Below are 8,924 nucleotides of genomic sequence, written 5' to 3'. Positions count from 1 at the left end.
ATTTCGAAACTAGATATAGATATAACCTTTGTATTATATGCACAAAGTGGCTGCATTTTGACTTGATTCAACATTTTCCCTTTTGGCAGCGTGAACTTTTACCATTGCACCAAGCAGTGCCTTTATTTGATAAGCAAGGCAACACTTCAGAAATAATTGTCACTTACCAATGGTTTGTACTTTTAGGCGTACAGATTTGACTTGCCACTAAACAAGTTTGGTTGAATTCAATTCTTAAATCCTAATCATGAATTGCAAAATTTATATCAAATGCGATTTTAATGACAAAAGTCTTGAATGATACTAATTTTCTGTTCCCAATTTCAGCCCATCAATCAACTTCCGCGTTTATGTTGGTTGTCTATCTACAATGATGTGCTTGGGATTGGTTGTATATTTTTTATTTAAGCTTTGCTTATAAGATAATTTGCAATGAATTTTAAAAAATGTATCATTTTCCATGTAGTTGTTCTACATTTTGAACTTTCTACTTCTTTTTGTGTTTGTATTTTTTTTAATTTAGATATTTTGTTTATCTCCAATTTTGCAATCTTGGTTTATAGCTGTTCATTTTTCTGCAAAAATATTTATATGCTGTTCTGGTTTCCAATATTTTTCTTTTGTGCTTCCTGTATAAAGGACTGAATCTGAAATGATTCTTATATTTTTGATGCCTTCAGTTGTACAGTTAGACCCATGTTTCTTTTCTATAACAGTTATATGGATTTTGTTACCCTTCTTGCATAAAAATTATAAGCTACAACTTTTGGATGAGATTTATAATGTATACAATCTTTAAATCTCTTTTTCACTATTTTTAGTCATTAAAGAGAATGAAATTATGGGGGAAATTCTTACTGATGCTTTGACTTGGTTTTTGTTCAGTTGCTTGCACAGGCTGGGAAGAAAATTTTTGGTTCTTTGAATAGAGAGAATGATATGCTGAGTATAGATGATGGGGGATCTGGTGCAACTAGTGCTTGTGAAAGCTATGCTAATATTCCAGAGTGGGTACAATTGTTGGAACTTGTTAGAAAGTTGCCCACAAATGTGGGAGCCCGAATAAGAAAGTGTGTATATAGTGCTTTGGAGAAAGGTCCGCCAGATTGGGTAAAGAAAATATTTGAGCATTTAATCAGCAAGGAAGTTTATAAAGGAAATGCTTCTGGACCGACCAAGGTGATATTTCTTGATAATCACTCTCTTCTGTAGTTGTTGATGAAATTCCTGTAGGATGTTGATAAATAAACAGTATGGGTATGTGCTTTATTAATTGGCATGTAGAGTAGTTTTTGCACTTCTAACTGATTGATTTATTTCCTTCAGATATGTTGCTATGTTGTCAGAGTTTGTTGTGCACCCTACTATCCTTGAGCTTTTAATTCTTTTTTCTATGTTAGATATATGTCCAATTGGTGTTTCTTCTCTAAGACATGACAATCCTTTTTAGGTTTAAAAAACTACTGTTGTATTCCTTGGAATGAACCACTACCTTGCCCTTTAGAAAAGAAAAAAATGCTTTAATTATTAGTTATATATACACTCCAACTGGTGCCTCTCAACAGTCCATTGTCAAAATCCTCTTTGTGCTCAAAATTGTTCACTATGAACCTTTTTCATGGTTTACCATAGGCAGAGATTCCCCCAAACCTGCAAAACAAATTATAATCAGTGAACTCTAAACCCAAAACACAAAAACAAATCATTTTTGCCTATAATATTTTCTAAATAAAAGTTACAATTCTTATCAAATTTATTGAAAATATTATAAATTAATCCCATAAGAGTTATCTAATAGAGTTCTTATCCAATAGAGTTATTATATAGGTACATTCACAAGAGTTATTTAAACCATGTGAACATCTAAAATACCAAAAAAAAAAAAAAAATTGACAGTAGATATAAAACATATATATATATATATATATATATGAACGTATATACTCTTGCAAAACTAACTATTGAGAGAGAAAGAGAATACAGATCACCTGATTGGTTTCGACAAATCTCGCATCCATGAATGTTCAAAACCTTCTGTACCCATTGATTCATCCATTCCTTTTTTGCGAGAAAGAATTTTTGGTGAGGAGACAAAGTTTCAAAGAAAAAGAAAGAATTTGAGAAGTTAGGAAGGAGATAACGATGCAATACAAATTTGTCCAGCTTGTGAGACGTTAGTTTGTGATCCACCGTTAGTACAAAACAATGTCATTTGTGTAAGAGTTAGGACCTACATGTGTGGCTGAATCTCAACCTTTGATTGCTATATTTGCTGATGTGTTACGACCCTGTTGCCTGGACTGTTTGGTCCAGTTTTAGCCCCAACATGAGAGAAGCCACTTCCATATATATATATGGCCACGGCTTCTGTCCAGTCCGGGATCGAACTGGACCGTGCTGTTGGGCCCGTGGGGGCCCACCACGAGTCCCGTTTTGATAATCTGAACCGTTCAATGTGTAGAACTCGTCGAGTACTATATGCTTGTAAAAAATCACGTTGATCGGATATCGATAGTTATGTGAACAAAATAGTTTTTTATCAACCGTTAATTTTTTCACCGTCCATTGTTTTTATACAAAACTAATTTGATCACATAGCTATCGATATCCAATCAATGTGATTTTTCACAGGCATGTAGTACTCGACAAATTCTACATATTGAACGGTTCATATTTTCAAAACGGGATCCGTGGTGGGCCCTCACGGGCCCAACAGCACGGTCCAGTCCGATCCCGGACTGGACAGAAGCTGGACCCTATATATATATACAGTTAAACTATAATTGTTACGAAACAAGTCAGCTTGTTTGATTTTGATTTTCAGAAAATACATTTTAGAAAATTTTATTATTTTTATTTTTTGTATTTTATTTTTGTTTTCAATGAATTTTTTTTAATATTTTAAGTAATTTTTTTTATTTTATTTTTAGACACACCTGACGAAAATAAACTTAAAAAGTATAATCTTTGTGAAAAAATATTTAAAAATTTCACTAAATAAAAAAATATAAAAAAATAAAAATTCAGTACATTTTCTATATTTTTGTGTATTTATTATTTTTTTAAAATATTTTTCACAAATATTTTACTATTTAGATACATCTAAGTAAGGTGAATATAAAAAAATAAAAAATTACTTATAATTTTAAAAATATTCACTAAAAAAATGAAAAATAAAAAACTCAATTTTTAGAAAACTAAATTCAAAAAACTCAAACAAAAACACTGAAGTGTCGTTTGGTAACATTTGGTATCGTTTGGTAACACTTACGTTTTCAGTTTTCAGTTTATATTTACAAAAATTTAAAAAACTCAAATAAAAACTTGTTTCATAAAATTTTTGATTTATAAATCAGTGGTCTCAGTTTATAAATTGGGCCAAAAAATGAAAACACAAAAAATGTGTTTCCATTTTGAGTTTTGAGTTTTTTTTTTTTTTACCACCCAACACTAGCCACCACCCGCCACCATTTTCCACCACCGTCTTCCGCCACCACCACCCACCCCTCACCACCACCTGCCACCACCACCAGCCACCCCTCGCCGTCGCCACCACCACCACCCACCACCCACCTGCCATCCACCCGCCACCACTGACCACCCGCCACTACCATCCCCGCCACCTACTTGCCACCACCACTCGCCACTCACCTGCTACCACCATCCACCACCAGCCACCCCCCACCCACCATCCACCACCACCACCCACCACCACCACAACCCACCCGCCACCCGCCACCCAGCACCACCCATTCGCTACCACCTACCACCCGCCACCGTCACCCACCTACCCGCCACCGTCACCCACCTACCCACCACTACCCGCCACCGTTACCCACCTATCCACCCACCACCACCACCCGCCACTTACCCGTCACTACCACTCCCCATCCGCCACCCACCACTCGTCACTACTACCCACTCACTACCACCCGCCACCGTCACCCACCCACCCACCCGCCACCACCTACTACCACCAACTACCCACCAACCACTGTCACCACTTTCCACCACCGTCTTCCGCCGCCACTTGCCACCACTTGCCACCATCCATCACTAGTCACCATCCGTCACTATTTTCCAACACCGTCTTCCGGCACCACCACTCACCACCCACCTGCCACCACCAGCCACCAGCCACCAGCCACCCACTCACCACCACCACCCATCCCTCGTCGCCGCCGCCACCACCACCACCATCACCCACCATCCACCCGCCACCCACCTGCCACCACCACCCACTCGCTACCACCTACCACCCGCCACCATCACCCACCCACCCACCACCCGCCACCACCCACCACCACTACCACCACCCGCCATCCGCCACCCACTTGCCACCATCACCCACCACCTACCACCCACTTGCCACCACCACCCACCACCTACCACCACCACCGCCACAACCACCCACTCGCTACCACTTACTACCTGCCACTATCATCCACCCGCCATCTGCCACCCACCTGCCACTACCACCCACCACCACTCACTATCCACCCGCTACCACCCGCCACCGTTACCCACTCACCCACCACCGACACTACCACCCACCCGCCATCCGCCACCCACCTGCCACCACTACCCACCACCACCACCATTACCACCCACTCGTTACCACCCGTCACCGTCACCCATCCATCCACTACCACCACCCGCCACCTACCCGTCACCACCACCCACCCGCCATCCGCCACCCACTTGCCACCACCACCAACCACCCGTCACCACCACCACCACCACCCGCTCGCTACCATCCGCCACCGTCACCCACCCACCCACCACCACCACCACCCATCGCCGCCACCACCACCACTCACTCGCTACCACCCTCCACCACTTGCCATCCGCCACCCACCTGCTACCACCACCAACCACCACTACACACTCGCTACCACCCACCACCCACCACCGACACCCACCCACCCACCACCACCACCACCACCACCCACTACCACCAGCTACCCACCACCCACCGTCACCACTTTTCACCACCGTCTTCCGCCGCCACTTGCCATTTCTCACTCTTTTTTATATTTTAATTTTTTTTTAAATATTTTGTCAATTACCAAACGCGTTTGTAATTTATATTTTTCTAAAAATAAACAAAAAATAAATAAAAACCAGTTTATAAAATTTTTGTAAATATAAACTGAAAACGTAAAAGTTACCAAACACACCCTGAATGATTTTAACTTGTTTTTCAAACTTCAATGTTTTACAAAGTCTTATTTTGAAATTATGAAATAGTGTCTTGGAAACAAATAGTTCAATTAGCCTTCGTTTAGAATGTGGAATGTTTTTTTAGTATTTTTAGTTTTTTTAGCCTTCGTTTGGCAACCTGAGTTGGGTTTGGAACTATTTTAACCACAAAAAGGAATAAGTTTTTACCCTAATAAGACAAAGTGGGTGTTTGGGAAGTGGCTATTTTAGAGGTTTTTTGACTATTTTAATAGGCTATTTTAGTTTTTGTGTTTGGGAAGATGGGATGAATTTTTATTTAAGTTGTTGTATTAAAAAATGTATTTGAAATTATATTTGAGGTTGAAATGACAAATTTGTCCCTAATCCCACTTTTTTTCAAAATTAGTGTAAAGGGGCAAAAGTGTCGTTTTGTACCGGTGGGACAGCAATCAAGTGATAGTGGCAGGCTGCAGTTCCACTGACCATAGGCTGTAGAGCTACAATTTTTTTTTTCTTTTAATATAAATCAATGGTGTAGCTACAATGCCGAGCTACATGGCTTTTTTCCAACTTGAGGATAAAATAGCCTACTCCACAACTTCTCAAACACTGCTAAAATGTTACATCTAACTCATAATCATTACATTATTTTTCTAAAAAAGAGTCAAAAAGTCAAAAATTTATTTGAAACGAGGCTTTTTAGCCCCAGACTAAAATAGTCAAAAAATCAACCCACTTCCCAAACGAACTTTTAGTCTGGGCTTAAAAAGTCTCGTTTGAAATAAACTTCTTGACTTTTTTGACTTTTGTGAGAAAAAAAATGAAATGATTATGATTTGAATGTGATATTTTATCTTATTAACTTTTTAACCTATTTTATATTTGTGTGACTAAAATAACCTCAAATTGGGTGGTGGTCTTTGTAGTAGTTTCCAAAAAAAAAAAAAGGGTCGGTGGTCTTTGTAGCAGTCTCCAACCTAGGGGTGAGCATAGCCCGGATTGAGATAAAATCATGACCAATTCGTTATCTATAGTTTCTGAAAAATTGGAACTAATCCAGTCCGTTTAAATTGTTGAACCAATCCATTTAAATACGGATTGAATCGATTTATAACCACGGATTTACATAAATAAATAAATAAAAACTATATAACATTTTAATTGCACAAAAACATAAATATAGTATTATATTAGTTCCATAATAGTAAAATGTCTTTCCATAATAGTGACATATTGTTATAGAATTTAAATAACCATAAGAAAACTGGTTATACCATAAGTATTTAGATCATTACAAATTAAAACTAAAAAATAACATACAAAAGTTATAAAAGAAGATACTATGGGGGTTTGGGGTTTACGTTTTATATGAAATACGTGAAGATACTATACGGGAGGGTATATAATTTAAATATAAGCTATATGTATACGGTCCAGATCGGTTTTAATTCAAAACTGATTTGTGGACTACGATTTTTTAATTTTTCAATCCGAAACCGAACCATGAATTCAAAAAATCAATCCAAGCCTACTAGATTAAACTTAACCAAATCGAATTATGAATTTTACAAATTCCTTATTCATCTCTACTCGAACCCCGATCACCTACAGTTGTTAAGTTGGCATAAGCCTAACAAGACACATTTTTCATTGCCACGCACTATCAAAGCAGGAAACCAACATTTGTTTTCTTACATGCTATGTTTCTCTACATTTTTCTCCCTCTCATCACCTTTCTCCCACATTTTTTTTCTCGCTCATCCTTTTATTCTTTCTGTCTATGTTTCTTCTTGCGATTCATTATTAAATACTAAAATGCGTAGATGATAAGATAATAAATAAATAAATATGCTCAACAGTGGCTAATTTTACAGGATTTGAATGTGACAATGACAATTGACAGCAGTGTAGTGATTGTGCATTGTTAGTGAAAGAGAAGGGCAAAATAAAATATAGATGATAGAAGAAAAAATAAATAAATACGCCCAACGGTGGCCAATATTGCAGAATTTGGATGTGGCGAAGACAATTGAAAGTGGTGTAGTGATTGCATTTGCCGTCAGAGAAACAAAAGATGAAGAAAAAAAAAAGTTTTTGAAGTGAGAGAAAAAGGCGAGACAAGTTGGAAAAAAGAAATGTAGGTTGCGTTTGGTAGAGTTTTGTAAATATAATTTGAAAGTATAAGTTCTATTTTGAATTTGTGAGTTATGAAATTATGATTTTAGTGTACAAAATTTGTTTAATTATGGCTTTTGAATAGAGTGTTGAATTGAGTTTTGAAAGTTTGATGTGACATGTGAAATAAGAAAATTTGTTTGGTGATGAGTTTTTAAAATAATTTTAAAAACTTAATTCAACCTATAACTGATAATCAAACACACAACTCATAACTCAATATCCGTATTTTTTATCAACAGTCATAACCAAACTATTTTTAAAATACTCAAATAAGAAAATAATTTTTTTTTTCAATTAATTATTTTTAAGTAATTTTTTTGAATAATTTTTTTTTTCAAATAACTTCTATGTCAATTATTTTATGTTAATTAATTTTTTTGTCAATTCATTTTTTAAGCTTGTATAAACATTAAAAATATTTTAAAATTATTTAGAAAATTAAAATATTTCGAAAATCAAAGTATTAAAAATATTCCAAAAATCAAAAATTTTACAATTAAAATATCAAAATATTTTTATAAAAATTAAAATATTAAACATATTCCTATAAAATAAAATATTTAAAATAAAAAAATATATACTTAAAATAAAAATTAAATTATTTTTGAGTTGTGTATTTGATTATAAGTTTTGAAAAATAATATTTATAGTTTGAAATATATTTTAAAAAATAGGTATAAAATTATGATTTAAAAACTATAACTAAAGATCACATTTAACTCAATGATGGAATTATGTTATGTTTTCAAATCTAAATCAAACAGAGCCTATTGTGTGTTGCCAATGAGACAAAAGTCCGTGAAAAAAATTTGGAGAGAGAAAGGCACAATAAAAGGTAATAAGCGCTAGAAGGAGGGCTTGAACCTCCGACCTTGTGGTTAACAGCCACACGCTCTAGCCAACTGAGCTATTCCAGCTTCGTGTTTTGGAATGATTCCAAGTGCTTATTTATTATAAACCGTTAATTATTCAGCATATTATATTTTATATTCATGTGCACATAATGTTATATTTTAAAAATAATTACTTTTTCCATTTGTTAATTAAAACAAAGTGTTAACTTTCCTTTACATTATTTATAAAGTTTACTTAAATGCCTTTATATTTTTCATATTTTTAGAATTAAATTATCCACTTTATCCACTATTGCATAGTTTATATGGACAACTCAATAATTTGAAAATAGAAACGGATATAATGCATTTTCAATATTTATCATATTTTTAGAATTAAATTATCCACTTTATCCTCTATTGCATAGTTTTGTTGGCTACATATTTTGTAAAAGCCAGTTACAGTTCGACACGTGGCATAGTAAGGGTAATAAAGGAAGGTTATTCAAGCCTTTAATCCTGATCATACACGTGGCAATAAATATTGGTCCTCACATGATCTGAGTAACACTAGATCAAATAACGGGATGCAAGATGACGTGTCTTCAACGGTTACTCATATTCAAATCCAGTACAAGAGGGAAGCTCAACTGCCAGTAATGGTGTAATGGAGCTACTTTTAAGGAAGCATGATCAGCGATCATGGAGGAGCAGTTCGACGGATCGAAG

The 8,924-nt window shown here is 35.8% G+C and overlaps 1 non-coding gene across 1 annotated transcript; it reads right to left on the bottom strand.

The window, feature by feature from the left end:
• Positions 1–8,205: 8,205 nt before the first annotated feature.
• Positions 8,206–8,279, bottom strand: TRNAN-GUU (transfer RNA asparagine (anticodon GUU)). Its single transcript has one exon. It is a non-coding gene; the product is annotated as a tRNA-Asn (tRNA).
• Between the last annotated feature and the right edge of the window lie 645 nt (positions 8,280–8,924).

The sequence above is a fragment of the Camellia sinensis genome, chromosome 1 (assembly GCF_055761805.1).
Source record: "Camellia sinensis isolate YWXY chromosome 1, ASM5576180v1, whole genome shotgun sequence".
NCBI lineage: Eukaryota > Viridiplantae > Streptophyta > Magnoliopsida > Ericales > Theaceae > Camellia > Camellia sinensis.
Note: the sequence above shows the minus strand (reverse complement) of the source record. Positions and strands in the feature narration are given on the sequence as shown.